A 17,503-nucleotide genomic window follows, 5' to 3' on the forward strand; every position below is an offset into this window, starting at 1 on the left:
GCTGGGCCCGTTAAATGATTTGCGTTTGTGTTTACCCCTTATCCCTGGACCAGCCCTTCAGTATAAGCCCGTATTAGCCTTGATTACGTTATTTTTTTGTTGAAATTACTATGGGTAGTAGTAAGGAATTGTAAAGCACAGCTTACCTGCAGAGAGAATAAAAACACAAGCCGGGGCAACAAAACAAATTTCAAGCAGATTTTTGATTAAGCCATAAAAATTGGTTACCGAAAATGGTATGACCACGCTGTAAATAAAACCTTGCTCAATTGGATAAACAAACTGTCTACACCATTGACAGGGTTTCCTTATAGACTTATTGTTAGCAACATTGTTGCAGCAACAAGTAGTCGAAGTACAGCCAAGCAAAGCTGTCTATGTGCAATTTGCAGCAGCAACATCCCACATCAGACTCAAGGAAAATGCATAAGTTCGTATGGCTCAAAGCATGTGGATGTACCCGCTTATTTATGTGTGTTTTTCCGCTGCAGCCGCATAATTCTGATAGCCAAGTCGCCTTGATGTTGGCCAGAGAAGTGGGCAGGGAAAGAAGTAGCAGTTAGTCGAATGGCTCAGGCATGCAACAGGCCATGAATCTCAATCTCGGAAGCGTCTCGCTGAGCCGCGAATAGTTGATAGAGCCCAGCTACGAATGGCCAACAAACAACCTACGGGAGAAGCAGTCAAGAAAGCCAGCTCTCTGTGAAGTTGACTTGGCCATTCAAGTGCGCCGAGGTAGCGGACGAGGATCCTACTGGAAACACATTGGAATATTGGTACAGTAATGGTCGAAGTCTTAAATACCCTTAAAGAAAATGGTATTTTGTCCTAAAAAAAAAATAGACGAATTCACGGTACTTGCACTAAAAGAGTTCTACTTAATGTATGACCTTTTTGAGTTACTTAAACTTATACAGTTATGTTGTAACTTATATGTTGCAAATTAAAAATTAAGTACTTTGCTTTTTTAAAATTCGCCTTTAAATTTAAGTCGTGCAACACGCCAACTGCAAGCCATTGTTTCCAAGGTATAAACCGAAACAACGAAGAGCTCTTGGGACCGCAGACGACATTCAGGCGCAAGTCGAATGTTTTTGGAGAGAAATATGTGGTTACAGTATTTACTAGCCCAAGTCCCACCCCAAGTCCAACTTTAAGTTGCACCTTCGGTCCGCAAAGGAAGCCAAGCGAATCTGGCGACTCACCAGCAGAATAGAAGAATAAAAGACCGAAGGAACGAGGTAAGATGGAGTCAGCCAACGAACCAGCAACTAAATGCACGAAACAGTCAACTTGCCACATTTTAATTCACTCGAATATTTCTTCTGCGCCAAGTATTTTCTTGGCTGGGCGTTTGCTTGTTCTTGGGCACTGAAAGTTTTCGGAGAACAAAAATTAGCTTAAATATTTAACACAAATATTTATCAAAAACGAAAACACAACTTTAAATTTTCGGTTTGGTTCATTATCTTTCGTCACAATTCGATTTTCAATACACCACTTAAAATAACAGATTAATTTAAGTATAAGTTATATAACGTTTTTCCTAAGTGCATTAAATGGTAAAAACGGCAGAACTGCATGACGCTCAAAACAGACAGAGAAGATGATATAGCTGTAGACAGAGACACATGCAAGTTGCAAGAGATGCTCCGCTTTGGCTTCTACTTCTCGTGGCTTCCTTTTGAGCTTAACTTGGCTCACGGCATTCTTTCCACAGCGGCTCTTGGCCATAATTCGCCACTGGTATGTGTCGCCTCTATGGTGGCCCGCCCCATTTCGTATTAAGCTATAGCTCCTTCTAACCACATGGCAATAGAATTATAGTCAGCCGGGGCTGTCACTTGGTTTATTTTAACTCAAATTCATGTTGCCGAAAGCAAGCAGCTGGAATATGCAACTCGAGTGGTGGAATTCCCTGGGGAACATAATTTATTCAGCGATCTCTTTTGCTCGTCTCTTCTTATAATTATTATTTCTTCCGCATTTTTCAGCTCCGATTTGATCTCGTCATGATATCAACAAGATAATTGATTCTTAAGAGCAAGTCCCCGGCGAAATCTTCATTCCGTTCTCTAGTTCAGTGGAGCACGGAACATTAAGTTTTAAAGAGGGAAATAATCAGTTGCATGTTGCTGTGGGCTATTGACCATGAACTTTGTCGTGTAAGCCACACATTTTTATTCGAATCATATTTATAACGGAATTTTCAAAATCTTATAGCATTTTTATGGATTGAACAACAATAAATAAACTGTTTACTTGGAGTCACCTTATTTCACTCATTGACCTAACGCAAATGCTTATACTGTTTCCATTTCCACACCAAGCCCAGACTTAAGCCAAAACCAATGAAATCTCTCATGAACGCCTTTTATCAGGGCAACAGTGAAACATTCTCAATAACGAAATTCCAGCTAAAAAAAAAGGGCTTAAATACAGCATCAGCCAGAGGAGAAACCTGATATAAACAGTAATGCAGCAAGGAAGGTGCACAGAGAACAAAAAGAGACAGCTTTAAAAATTCGAATTAATAAACGTCTATGGTTATTGGTTATGGTTTGAACATAACCTTTTCGTACATGAAATTAAGAAAAAAAATATATATATTGTTTATAATAGCTATATTACAGCAATATTTTGTCCTCAGTGCAGATAAAGCGCATGAAGTTTCAACGCAGCCGCAATTATATTTGGACCGCAAATGAAACAAGTTTGGCAACTTTGGCAACAGGCATTTTGCAGCGCTGTGGCGAAGAATCGGAGGGATCACGAGGCGAATTCAGAGAGAGCCGCATAAAAGGGGAATGGAGTTACCATTGCATCAGCCACCACAACAGCTACATCATCATCATGACCGTGAACGGCACAGTCTGAGGATTTAAGCAGACTGCATATCTGAGATTCCAGTACCTGTATGTGAGCGTGGCGAAAAGTCTGGAAAACATTTTGCAATTGCATCAATTGAAGCAGGGCAGCCACGTCGTCCATTAGTCCAAGTGCTTTGGCTATTATCGCCAGCCAGAGTGACGCTAATGGCGCGCAGAGAGCTCGTTATGATTTGCGAACGAGTCCCAGTGCAGGAGCCAAGGCAAAAAGTCCTGGCCCGGCCGCTTAATGAAGCATAATCTCATTGTAACCACTTACAACCAATAAGGACAACAACAAGCCGAGCTCGCTAAGCGGATTGGGTCGAGAATCAACCCGCCGAGCTCAAGGAGGCCAAAAGGAATCCAGGCGTGGGCGACAACTACTTGGCATATCCTGGCACACTGACTGACTGACTGAATGACCACTCACCCAATATAGCGCCACCCACATCAAGTGGGACTTTTTAAGTTTATTTACCTCTCCACTTGCGTCGTTCCTTCCTGAGTCCTTATTCCCGGGTATTGATGTCGCCCGAGCTTTTCATTAGCGTGATTTGGGAAGAAAGCATTATGTTTGCCACTTGACAAAAGTATTTCATTTTATGCTCCATTCCCCACTTGTCTCATTTTTTTGTTCAGCCATCAAAAGAAAACTTGTTATATGCCTAATTTAAGACAAGTGTGAGGTACAGGCTGCGTGAATAGCGCTGAATGCTGCCTAAGCAGATTTGGATTAATCACTGGAGAGTCCTTCAAAGAGATGACACTGATACCATAATACACTTCAAAAGAATTTTTTTTCTTTTGTTACGATTATTTTTACTTGAATAAAACTTCTACATAAACAACCCATACTTTAGAATACAATTTGACGGCAACCAAATGACATTAGTGATGAAAACTAAAGGAGGTTTAAGATCCATTTACGGCGAAAAGGATTACCAAAACAATTAGTAAGAAACAGTTGAAATAGAAAGATTTTGGGTAATATAGAATTCAGTTTTCTCTAACTACGTGCCAATTAAGTTTTAAAACTTTAATTTGTTCTAACCTAAATAGTTCTCCAATTAAAATATTTTTAATATACGTGATTTTTTCTATTTTAATATCAATAATATAATATTTAATATATATGTTAAGGTAAACAATCTGCAATCTAAATATATTCAGATTAATCCTGTCTTTGAGTACAAAAGCGAAGATGCAGTCAAAAGCCGTTACGAAAAATAATTTGGTAACCGAAATCAAGAAGGTGCAGCAGATAGACACTGGCAAGGAGCCGAGCCAACAATGGAAAATGTAATAAGGAGCTGGATCTGTAGCCGAGCTTACCTTTGCCGACCTTCGCGTAGCAGCTAAGAGAGAATGCTTGGGGCGAAGGGGTTGCACTGATTGGAAGGAATTATATGGCCGAGACCATGGCTGCATTCTGTTGGTTTCACTTTTTAAACTCTGATTTATTGTGCTCACAATTCTGAGTGTACAGCCGTACAGCCAGTGCATTTGTGCTTTGCTTTAAATGAAACTAACGGCTAATGAGCTGCAATGTTCAGAAAAACTTTCCCAAACAATGAATTTATATGAAATCAAGAACGAATAAGAGAAAAGACTACTGACGCTTTGCCTTGGCTTTAAGCTGAGTCAGCTACACAGATGGAAGAGAAGTAGATGAAGCCAGACCAGCACACACAATGAAAGCGAAGGCCAAGCCAGGATTTTAGTTTCTAGGCAGCAGCTTCAGTCGGTATAATTCGGCAGATAGATAAGAAGTCTCCATTCTCACGGAATTGTGAGAAGGACATAGCTTGTCAAAAGACAAATGGGGAAGGGAGGAGATTGGTTTTTGACCAAGTACATTCTTCTTTAAGTCCACACTACGCAAACCCAAATGAGAATAACATGATTGCTTTCTATACCTTTAGATTAGAAAGGATCAATGTTTAAATTTGAAATCTTTATAACAAGTCGGCATTTTTAGCGTGAGGGAACAATACGCTTAGGCAGAATTATAAAAGTAGAGAAGCTGTCTAAAGCCACTTAGCCACTGGAATAATTTTCTTACTCGTTTTCTTCAATTTTTTTTTTGTGTTTATTTCGTCGATAGCGCGTCATTTAAGGGCCTCAAGGCCAAGGTTTAACGAGCCAGACGAAGACAAAAACAGAAAGAGAAAAGGCAACAGAAACTGATCGCAATCGTGCCGAGAGGCAAGTGCGGGGCGGAGAAATGTGGCTGGTTTGCTCAGGCACGGAGCCAAGTTCCAAGCTCCGAGCTTCATAGGACACAAGCACTTGGCACACAAACAGAGAAGCAACAGGAAGAAGTGGCATGCCGCACGATTCCATGCATAATAAATGCGCAACTGGTGTGCGAGGAAACCGGTTTTAGGAAACTCGCACCGAATTGGGAATACCTCCCCACTGTTATACTAATAGAGGGGCCAACTTGGCCAACAGGAAGCTCGAAGGGGTAAGGATCCAACGAATGCCAACAGTCTGCGAAAAGGTCGAAGGGGAGAGAGCTGTTAAGCCCACAAAGCTTTTGACTGTTGATTAACAGTCGTAGAAGAGTGGCATCGGCAAATGGCTCGGTAAGCCAGCAGTCAGTTGGCCAGCAAACAGAGCAGCTCTGGCCAACTTCCGGCGGCAAATCAGCGCAGCAGACGGCACAGCAAGAACTGATGCGCAATTTTACTGGATATGCTTGCGGATAGTACTTTCAGTTTTTAATATTTAACTCGTTATTGAGTTAGAAAATAATGTAGTATAGAAAAAGGTTTAGATATACAATCTGGTGCTCGACATTTACAAATATAAGGGACGTTAAAATATTGGGAAAATGAGAGTATGAAATATTTTCATTCAGTGAAGAGATTCGCTAGCTGACTGGGCATTTAAATGACCTCTCAAGAATGCAGATTCTGACGCAGCCATTCTCGGCTGTCTAGCAGCAGGCACGACCAACAGCCTGTGGACAAGAGTCGCTAGACTAGTCTAACCACTTGCGGCTCCTAAGACCACGAAGAGTACGTTGACCATTTTGGCCACAAAAACTACAACACACTTTGCCAGATGACTGATCGCTGTTGGTCATGAGAAAAGTTACAACACTTGTCTCGTAGCGTAGCGTAACATTTCTCATGAATTGCAACTAAATTTGTTGCGAAAATCGCGGACAAAAATGCCGTGCAGTCGGAGAAACTAGTTGGAAAACAGCTATCACTCAATACAGGGACTCAGTTTGTTACGATTTTCAAAGTCAGTTTGCGTTTAATTGATTTTCATTATCTTGCAACCTTATTCCCAACACGTTGAAATTAGTTTTTCTCTCGATAGAATTTAAGTTTAAATTATTAAACATTTCTAGCAAGGTATAAGTGAATAAGGTTCACTTTGCAGTTCATTGATTGCACTGGCTATGCCATCAATCCATGATCGTGACATTAATTTCCACATAGTCATAAACTGTATCTATAAAACAGCGTACATTGACCCCTATGAAGCTGGCAGTAGCGCAATTTCTGCACCGGACGCGGTCCCACATAGTGTGCTCTATAGCCAAAACAATTGCCGCGCGTTACGTCGGTGCATTCAAATTTCAAAGTCAAACACTAGCGTGCTGCCGGTTCCAAAAACAAAAGTCAAACAGAACGTCGCGCCGACTTTTTTCTTTTTGCCTTTGGCCAAGTTCAAGAAACAAAGTCAGCAATCAAGTCCAATGCGAATGGTATGTGCGAACCCTCCTCTACTCTCCTGCGGTTGCAATAAAAACCAGTTTGGGACTGCATTTTTCAGTTCGCTGCATGTGCTCCTGGGGCAGCCACAAAAGCATTTAAGCAAAAGTCTTCTGCTGCCTGGGATATGTTGTTGCATGTGGTCGATATGAAATTTATGTCGCTTGAAAGCAATTTCTGTTATTCATTTTAATTGAAATACTTATAAAAAAAGAGCTAATAAAGGTTAAAACGTATTTAAATTCTATTGCAACTCGCAAGTATCGACTGAATCTAAAATCGTCTTAACATGCCAAACATGCTAATAATAAAATTCTTAAAATATGCCAAACTTTGTGCGTAATAGAAGGATCAACAAAATAATAAGACAAACTTCAGCATAATAAATAAAAAAGAATATGAATTTGCCAAAAGTTCAATGGGTACAGAAAATGTAGCTGTCAGTCCTTTTAATGAAAATAGATTTGCTATTCGCCTTTTTCGCACTTCTTGGCATATAATAAATAATAATTTATCATAATTTGCTGCATTGATTTATATAGAAATCTTTAAACTTACTCACTCAGGGGTAGCAAAGAACAGTACTCACCTGAAATGAGAGGAATAACATCAAAATTTAATCAGCAACTTTAAATAAAAGATCAAATGTAATTTAAATGAAATTTCCATTTATATATCATGCATTAAAATATCGCATCATGCGGAAACAGGAGATGGGTGGCGGCATAACCAAGTGGCAGCACCAGAGCTCCTCAATTATTAATGCGTTTTTGTTCATTGCATACTTTTGGGCTGCCAGTGGGAAGTCAGCTCACAAACACAACCAAACAAGCGCAGGAGAAGAGAGAATTTGACAGTGAGAGCCAAAACTTTGATTTGGTAAACGCACAGTACAGAGAATTCGGTTAGCAATGCTACTACTTTTTAAAGTCGCGCACTAGGATAGCATATAAATGCCATTTTCCAAAGAGTTCGTTTTCTAAATAATGAATAAGAATGAGAAGTTCTGACCACTTCGATTGGCATCCCCCCAAATGTGTGGCATTGTGTTCATTTTTGTGTTAAATTTCTCCACCACCACTAGCTCTATTTATAACTGCCACTCTGGGTTGATTCGTCGTCGTCTTTATGCCACTTGGCATGAGTTTCACATTTCAATTTGTGCGTATCCCCGCCCCGACCAACCCACCACCACTTCCGCAGTCCCTGCAATGTCTAATGTCCTAATGTCTTGGGTGTTTTAGCAAACAAATTACTTTTAATTTTCAGTGACTTTGATTTTTGGCAGTGTTTTCTGCAGCCTCGTGCTGTTGTCACTGCCACAGGCATTCTCCCACCCACAAGCCACCCGCCACCTTATTTTACTCCACCACGAAGACACTGACTAGGCATCTTCATTATCATCGGTTTTAGTGGGCTCATTCGCCACGGCTTTTTATTTCACTTCTGCACTTGTCACTGTTTCTTTGATTTTGTTTTTGTTGATTTTGTCCTTGCATGCATACACACACACACACACGTGAAGAAAGGAGCTGGTGTACGCAAATGAAAAGACAAAGAAAATTGTGGGAAGGAGAGAGATGGCAAGCAAAAGTGACTTTTGAGTGACAAATTGTTTTCAAATTTTGACTGGGGCTGTGCTTATTTGTGTTAATGGCATAAATTTGCATAAAAGCATTAACTGTTTATTTGCTTTACCGCTCTTCCCCCGCTCTTACTTCCTCCTACCACCCCTTTGTGCAAATTTGCAAATTGGCCAGAAAAAGAAACAAGGGAACAATTCAAATCACATTTTTAGACTCTCTTATTTCCGGATTTTTCTCCCTTCCCAGGCTTGTCCTGGATTTTCCTCATATGAGCATCGCTTGAGAGCGAAAGTGAATTGTATGTTGATTAGGGGGAGGGAAAATAATGGTTAGGCAAAGAGGGGAAAAAGGGGATTTCACCTTGCAAGTTATTGAGTGCCTGTTTTCCCCTCGGGGTCCAAATGTAATTTCGTTCTCGTATTTATTTATTAAAGCCCCCGAAAAAGGAAAACAGCCTCCTGATTGAATTGTGACAAATTCTCATCCTCCTCTTGCGAAGGGCAAGAATGCAAATTAAAATAAGTAAAATCACGGGAGGGTGGAAAGAAGGCCAAACACACATGCATACAAAATTACCACTAAGAGCGTCCTTTCACGTTCATTTTTATGCGGAATTCTACGTAATATTAGAAAGCCTCCGGGGGTAAAGCTTCAGGAGGTGAAAATAATGATTTAATGATTTTAAAGATTAGATCCGTCCAAAGACACAAAAGGAGGCTTACAAGTAATGCATTGGAGGACCAGTGAAAGCGGAGCTCGGAAAAAACGGTTAAAGTCGATAACGGGCATTAACAAAGATTAACGGCCGTAATACGTTGTGGCTAAAAATTTCTTTAGAACAGACCGCAAAATATTACAAAAAACAACACCAAATATTACATCCTGTTTAACTCTCTCCGTCTGTTTCTTAATTATATGCAAAGAAATGTTTAACAAGGCCATGAAATAGGCTTACATTTAGGCCTTAACAAGTCTTTCACGCAAAGGACTAAGACCAGTTGATTTTCGGTTGGCTTATGTCGTTAAAGACACTTACAAAATAAGTAAAAAATATATCAACGAAACCAGAGAAACAACAACAGAAAAAACGAGCTGCGAAGTCTGACTGGGGAATTTTCACACTTTTCCTTGACGGTGCAGTGGGCCAACGATTTTCTGCCCATCACTTTGCCACGGAAAAGTTTTCCTTTCACGTCCTCATCTCCCTGTCGCTCTCATGAGAAATGCATGAATATCAAATTAGGCTGAAGAGTGTTAATTTCAAGGCGCCACTTTTCTTCCGATCCTCTGCTCATCTATCCTTTTTCAGAGTTAAAAGCAATTTCCGTCGGACTGCGTGTTATTCTTTAAAAACTATTTAACCTTTAATTCACTTTTTAGAAAACACTCGCTACACCTGGAAGTTATGTGTCAAAACCAATAACATAATAATATAACAATAACATTTTGCTAAACAACTCCCAAATTGCCCAATTAGCTGCCTAACGTTTACCGGCAACAAATCAAAGTAAAGAGTTTGAAGCGGGTTGGAAAAGCAGAAATCATATAGTCGCAAAATCGTATATTAGGTTAATAATAATCTTACTTATCTCATAAATTATAAACAATACTCGTATTCTTCCTTTAAGGGATTATCTATTTACAGCTCTGCGTGACTTGCACAAAAGGGTCACCTGGCCAGGCGGGTTAAACAGACGCTGTTGCATTCACGAAAGTTAAATGTGCCATATAATTTGTTACTTCTGCAAATTCTGGTGCCGTTAGGAATCCATCTGAAGTCGGGAAGGCCAAACTACAGCTAGCTCAAGTCCCACGTGGCTGACCATGGTGTATTTATTTTGGAGACTTTGAGAACTTGTTGAGGGCGTGGCCACCCCTAGACGCCCACTTCAACGGCACAGTGTGCGTCTTTTTGTGCACGTGAGCGTGTCCCATAGTTGTTGATGTCATTGTCACGTATGAAGTGCCATCGACTGACACAAATGAAGTGGCAGCTATTAGCTTTAAAGCGAACCAACAACGCTGTTGCTTCCTAGGCATGAATATACCCTTGCACACACACAGCAGTCAAGCGGGCTAGGGTTCAAGTGTGTTTTGGGAAGGTGTACGCAATTGGTCATACTGGAGATAATCTCGAAATATACTAGCGCTGAATATTTAACATAATTTACTAGGTGGTTAGGTTTCAAAATGTACATACATCTCAAAAATAATAAGTCACAAAACAAAGAATTTTGTGTTTGATTTTCCGTATTTGTGTACGGTATTTCTCATTTATGTTAAACGTTGGCCTCATCCTCGCACCGATTGACATTTACTGTGGCTACGACAAGATTTCACTTTTATAAATTTCTTCCTTTCGCCTTTTATGTTAGTAAATTAGCTTAACTAATACATCAAGGATGTTTCAGTCACCGCTGAATCTTCAGCTCCTTCTGTTTCTGCTGCTGCATAATTTAACAACATTTTTCTGCCACTTTTATTCAATTTACACCACGTATATCTTCAGTCTCTCCCTCAATGAGGTTTTTCTTCTCGAGGCTTTCTTGTCTTTGGTTGAGTCCCACAAAAAAGGGCTAACTGACTGGCTGGTGTGTTTGACGCCATAAAAAATTTACTTAAATGGTAATTTACTTGCAGTTGTATTCGGTAATCTTTGCTTTTCCTTTTTGCTCCTTTTCACCTAGGCAAATCTGCTCTGCTGTGTACTGGTACTGGTGTCTTCCGACACATTGTGCTTTGCTTGCTTAAGAATTCCTTTTGAAAAATTGAATCCCTAGCATGCTGGACTAACACGAATACATCCAGCAAACCCCCATGATTGTTTATCCACGCAATTGTGTCCCACTCTCCGTTCTTTCCAATTCCTGTGTGTGCTCGTGCATTTGTCTCTGCTGCCATGAGCACCAATGGGATTTTGCTGCTTATCTCATTTTCTGCATATTTTATCAAAAACAAGATGATGATGATGATGATACATATTTCACGCTTTGTGAGCGGATAGTCGCTCCTTGAGAATTTAATTCTAGTTTTGACTGCCTACTGAAAGATAAATTTGGTTTTGTGGGGTTACATTTTTGGATTTCTGATTATATGGGCGTAACCCTGCAGACAGAACGAACCAATGTGGTCGCACTTAGAATCTTAAACAAAAAATTAGAAAGGACATTCTAAAAAATGTTCCTCGGTAATATTGAGCCGATCCCATTCCAAAATCCGATTAAAATTAGTTTGCCCTAAACTCCCCACAAGAGGAAAAGTCAACTTAGCTCTTACACACGCAAGAGAAGCTTCACTTGATGTACACATGTATGGGAATGAAAATCACTTAAGCGCACAATCTGTCAGCCATATGACCAATTAAAAGTTTTAGCCCTAATACGCTTCATTTGATAAAGTTAGCCAAACAGAGAAAGAAGCAAAATTGAAGGAGGGTTCTCCAATAGAGGAATGAAAGGAAGAAAGAACAACTTTGAGGGGCATAAAAAATACAAGAGAGTGAAAATAAAAACTTTGAAAGGCATCTAAAATGACCTGAGGAAGCAAGTTTTGTAGCTTATTGAAATTTATTGAGATTTATACATAATCTGTGCGGCGTCTGAAGGAAACTTTCACCCAGCTGTCAATCACAGTGCGGGCCACCTCCTCCAAAATATTGCCCCCGTCCACCCAGAAGCCATCCTCTAGTGACCAATAAAAGCGACAGGCACAAAAACATTTGATGAAATGCAGAGACGACGAGGTCGTCATCTGTCCAGGAAATAAGCGCCAATTATGCCACCAGCAAATGCGTTGTGACTCAGGTTTGGTTTCAGTTTTTCGCAGCAGGAAGCCGGGTACGGCCATCAGCTGGTTGGCCAGTTAGCGTCTCCAGAATTCATTTCGTTTCGCTTCTTCCAATTTCAATTTCAATTTGCTGCATGCTGAAATGGCCATGTCGCCGTCCCCATCTCCTATTCAATCCTCATCTTTATCCCCTTGGAAGGAGTCCCCAAACCGCTTTCTTTGGCTCTTGTCCCAAAAGCGTTTCGACACTGAACCGATGGATAACGGAACTCAGCAATATCTATATTATATATTTTGATTTATTCTGAAAAGCAAGTTTTGCATGGTTTCAGATAAAAAATGTCGTACGATAGTATTTCAGTGGAACTGTGCTGTCTATCAATTACCAGCTGAAAAATATACTTAAGTGGCTTTCATTAAAGTTTTAGATTCTTTGTAACTTTAAAGATCCATTAAAAACTGTTTAATTATTCCGATTTTGTTTTCCAGTGTACGGGACTCCACCATATTTTTTTGCGGGTGTACACCGATGCGGGGAAGTATCTGCTTGACCAAGCGCACACAGAACGCCGGCGAAGAGGTCCCGTGGGTGGGAGTGGGGTTGTATCATTTTGTACGCACTTCCGCTGGCTCGTAAAGGGATTTTCCTGTATCTTGCATCCGGCCGGCTTCTGCTCCTTCTGCTGAAGCTCAAGCTTCTTTCGGTTCTTCCTATCCTCTGCGTCTGTTGCTGTCTGTCATCTTGCGCCAATGGGTCATCCATCTCCCGGTTCATCCCCGATTCGCAGGCCGCAAATGTTTTATTTATGTGTGGACAACTACGTCGATGGCGGCAAAGTTTTACTTAAATATGCGTGGACAAGAGGAGTTTGGGAACCTGCAGACGCCGTAGCAGGCAGGTGTGTTTGCCCCCATCGTTCAGGCAGGCATGTGTGATTTCAGCCTTTGATTGAGTGGAGCTTTCCCAAATCCGCAAAATAGATTTCCCAATTGACACATTTTTATCTTTTGGTCCTCTTGTGCTTGGCCCTGATTTTCCAAGCACGTTCGGTTTGCGCCTGGTTAATAAGATTTTAATATTTATACTAGCATTTGTCTTTCTGTCAGTTGAAGAAATCAAGTCAAATAAATTTAATTAATTTTTATTTACTTCTCAGCGGAAAACGACTTTATTTATGAAAACCGCCCAAAACTTAAAGCGCTTGAAGGATAATAACGTTGACCTGCCCAGGCGTTTATTCATTTATATTACTCCGCACCTCGCACACGCCTTCTACTTCTGCTTTATTTGCGTTGTTGATTGTCAACATCAATTATTTAACTTTGGCCTAAAAACTCCTTGGAACCTTCGACCGTTCCTCGCCCACTCTTGTCCCGTTCCTTTCGTGGGTCTATTTAAAAACAGTCAACTAAGCGCACATAAAACTTATCACGCCTGAATTTGTCAGCACAAAAGCCAACGCACGAAGAACCCAAAAGCAACCCTTTTTCAACTTTTAAGAATCCTTTTTCAACTGTCTCCCATTTTTTCGGTTGCCAGTTAGTTGGAAAATTTGCCGCGGCTTCGATGCTTCGCACTTCATTTTTTGTTTGTCTTGTTGAATGCTAAATGCAAATGTTTTGCATACTTCATGCCGTTTCTACGCTTTTTTTTACACGCAACGGACGGTTTGGGTCTTAAAAGAGCTGCAGGGTGGTTTTGGTGGTTTTGCATGAGAAAGGGTGATGGTAGCCACTTATAACAAATTGCGCGAGCTTGGCAACAAAAGAAGCACCCCTTCAGAAGCCGGAAAATAGGCGAGAAAACTGGTTGCAAAAAGGAACAAAAACAAATTTACTCTCACTCATTTCCCGCTATTCAAAAAGTTTACATACAATGCACAATACGTATTACGCTGAAAATCTGCAATTCAAGGAAAAGATGGAGGCATCTTTTCTTATGTTTTTTTAAGTTTAGGGAATCCGTTTTTTGTGCACACTCGAGTTCAAGTATTTCACGCCAAACCCCTGAAATAGACAGGAGTTGGCTGCATGCAATTCATTCTTTTCTTTAATATCATGCTTAATTTAGCGGCTTTAAAAGTTTTTGTGGCAAAACTTTGAGGGCGTATAGAGTTTTGAGTAATTAGGCAATTATATAATGGTTGCACTACATCAAGAATACGACATGTGCGCTTGTGATACCCAGACTATACATTATACAAATTTACCAGTATATTGAGATCTAGCCTGGTTTCCACAACCAAGAATAATATAACTTTATGGCCAAGGCACGCCCAGCTCTGCAATAATCCTCTCATTGGGTCCTGCAACACCCTGCACTGCGATGGAATCCAAAAGCAACCAAATCAGCAAACCAATAGAGCTTCATGAACTTTTTAATGCTATTAAGGCAATTTGGTGCATTAGATGGCAAACGAAGTAACTAATTTCGAATTTAATATTTCCTATAACCAATACTAAGTAGAATGTAACTTTTTTTTGCGTGTAGCCAGAGCCAAGTGTGTGAGCTGTCATGAGGTTTTATTAGAAATTGTTATCGCAGCGCATGTTGCAGCTTTGGCTGATGCTGCCGCGGCTTTGCCACTGCACTCGCTGCTTCGACCCAGAGCGCTTAAGTTTTGATTTTTATCTGCCTGCGAGCGGCTCCTGCTACCACCCGACCAAACGTCGGCTGAAAAGCCCAGCTTATTGCCCCATTTGCTATTTGCTTTTGGCGGCTGCGACGGAGACGGCTTTGGCCACAAGTGCTTTGTTATCTGCGGAATTAAAAAACGTCGCCATATTGCTGGGTGGAACAGCGGATGCTTCTCTGTCTTCTTTGAGTGCACTTTTAGTGCCATAATTCAGAAATCGTTCCAACGGCTGCTGCAAGTGGTGCTGTATTGAATACCCACGAGTCCGCTTTTATTATTGCAATGTAAATACAAATTTATATTGGCGTCGTAAAGGTAAAATAAGGCCAAAGGAAACCTTAGGCGCAGATCCGATCCTTAAGTGCACATATTTACGGCATTTGGAAAGCCCACACAAATATGGGCAAATCTCCAGCGAAAGCAATCGCATTTCCAATGCCAATATTTGTGTTTGCTTTCTATGTGAAAGCCAATCCTGGCTGTGGTTGTTCCTGCTGTGCCTGCGTTCTTTTTATGATTTTGAATTTTATGTGTGGTATTACGAGACTGACAAAGCCAGATGATTAAAGAATAAGGAAGGGTGAAAATACAGGAGAAACTACTTGGCAGTCTTCATACTCCTATTTAAATTTCCGACTACATTTTTATGTTATCAATGTAACAAATAATAAGATGAAAAATTCTTTAAGACGATATTTTCTAAGCAACGAAGTGGCTTTGGTTTAAATAGCCCAATCAGCGTTGAGCAAAGGTAATAAACACAAAGGATTTGCAGAATAATCTACCCTGCCAGACATGAGAAACGCATTGACTATTCCACTCGCCATAAACATTATAATACTTGAACCTACTTTTCACCCATAAGTTTACAGGGGAATATGTGCACGTAAGTCGAGTAAAAATTTTATACCACCACAGGGCACCTTAGATGTGTAATAAAGAGAAGACGCCACCAAAACCGAATCATAAACCAGAATAATAATTACCCAAGGATCGAAAGAGCTCACTCTACAATAAGGGATGGCAAGTAAATTTATTGATGTGTCTGCGCCTAGAAGTCTACACACTCACAGCCTAAAGGTCGCGTTGAGCCCTGGCAGCCATAAAAAGTTCACATAATAATGTCAAATGAGTTACAACAGAAGGCAACGTGGGATTGGAAAAGGGGTTTTTGGTAAGAAAGCGTGTAGCCGCTTTCCCCTGATGACTGTGTTACGGATGGCATCCTTGCGGTCGATTTCGGTTTTTATTACAAATTTATAGGCACACATGCAAATAAATCGGAGCAAAGACTTTTTGTCTCAAGGTGTTGGAACCACACCATAAAAACTTTCTCCACGACTGTATAGAGTTTCGCTTTCAATAGAAAAGTTTTTCGCAAATTTCATAATGCTTATTTGGTCAGTCAGACAGACGGTGTGTTTGCGCTGCCCCAACACTTTGGTAGCCGAAAGTTTGGCGTCGCATTCTGTTGTTTGTGTTTCAGTCTCAGTCGGTGTGCTTGTCTTTCCCGTTTTTGGCCAACAAGTTTCCATTGCTCCTTCGGCGGGCACACCTGCAGACAAGGACAACAAAGGATCTGGAGTCCTGGCAACGGTACCGACGACACTTAAGCTCATCTAATGCATGTGTCCGTTTGTGTTTGTTGTGTCCACATTCGACAGCATCGAAGGAGTTGGGACGCGTCCTTTTCGGTCTGCCTTGATTCAGCAGAGAAGCAATCTTTCTGCTGCACACGGCGTGAAAATCGCGAAAATAAATATTGAACTGTAAAGCCAAAGTAAACAGGAAAATGTTTCCAAGGATGTGTGTAACGTTGTTACCACGGGGGCTGTTAAGGGTTAAAGCCGCTTTCCTCTGTCGCACCTGTGCCTGGTAAGTCCTGCTTTGACTATGCTCCCCCGCCGGCGGTAAAAGTGTCCCACAGTAATTGGCTTGTTTGCGGAAGGGTTTTCAAGTTTCAATCGACCATTGGAAAATTGGTAGAGCAGTTCAAATTTTTATTACGAAACGCCCTACTTTAATTTAAATAATCTATAATAACAAATATGCTTAGGATTTTATTTGTGGCAAATAACACGAGCAAGTTGATGAATTGGGCAAGCAGAACTTATTAAATTGTAGTAGTAGTAGAAATATAGAACCCCTAAATAAGTTGTAATTAAAAATTTATTAAAAAACGTTGTCATAGTTAGTAAAACCCACAATTGACAGGGACATAAAATCACACCAGAACAACAGTCGAGTACGAAGACGCCCTACGACATTACGAGCGGAAGTAGCCAAGACCCTTTGAGAAACCGATAGGGTGTTTCCCTAATGGAAATTAATGTTTATCCCTTTTCAGTTGTCAGACACATGAGCTACGCATAGCGAAAAGGTACACTAAAAACATTTAAGCGACTTCCTGCTTAATTAAACAACACAATTTTTTTCCTGTCTCAATGTTTTAATTTACTGTCGAGGGCTATGAATTCATAGCCAAACATCTTAAAATATTTTTAATTTTATCATCATCATTTATTATTACCTTTATATAGTATAAAATAATCAATATATTTTTTGAAGTGTTCGCCTTTGCTTTCTAGTCATCCTAAAAAAGAATAGCTTTCTCTTGCGTTGGTTTTACAACCAAGTAGACTAATCCCGCAAACTACAAGGCACTTATTAAAGGCTACACCCATTTTGTAAAGCTCACTCCCTTCCTTTCAAGTTGGGTGCCGAAATAGTTTGGACACGCACAAAAGCGCGCTTCACAAAGTAATATAAATAATAATGTTTTGTGCTCCCTGGGTTCGTAAGCGAGGGAATAATTAGTCTTTGCCGTTAGCCTTTGTTGTTATGCCGGGTCTAATGGCCCGACGCAATTTTGATTTTAAAAGATGGTCATGCGT

The 17,503-nt window shown here is 40.5% G+C and overlaps 1 protein-coding gene and 1 long non-coding RNA gene across 7 annotated transcripts in view; one reads left to right on the forward strand and one right to left on the reverse strand.

Annotated features, from left to right (window-relative positions):
• Positions 1-17,503, reverse strand: part of LOC6539060 (polypyrimidine tract-binding protein 1) — a 130,490-nt gene that overhangs the window by 83,523 nt on the left and 29,464 nt on the right. The gene's annotated exons all lie outside the window — the stretch shown is intronic.
• LOC120322015 lies at positions 8,068-10,416 on the forward strand. The gene is made up of 2 exons (XR_005561762.2): positions 8,068-9,755; positions 9,816-10,416. It is a non-coding gene; the product is annotated as an uncharacterized LOC120322015 (long non-coding RNA).

This window comes from Drosophila yakuba, chromosome 3R, assembly GCF_016746365.2.
Source record: "Drosophila yakuba strain Tai18E2 chromosome 3R, Prin_Dyak_Tai18E2_2.1, whole genome shotgun sequence".
NCBI lineage: Eukaryota > Metazoa > Arthropoda > Insecta > Diptera > Drosophilidae > Drosophila > Drosophila yakuba.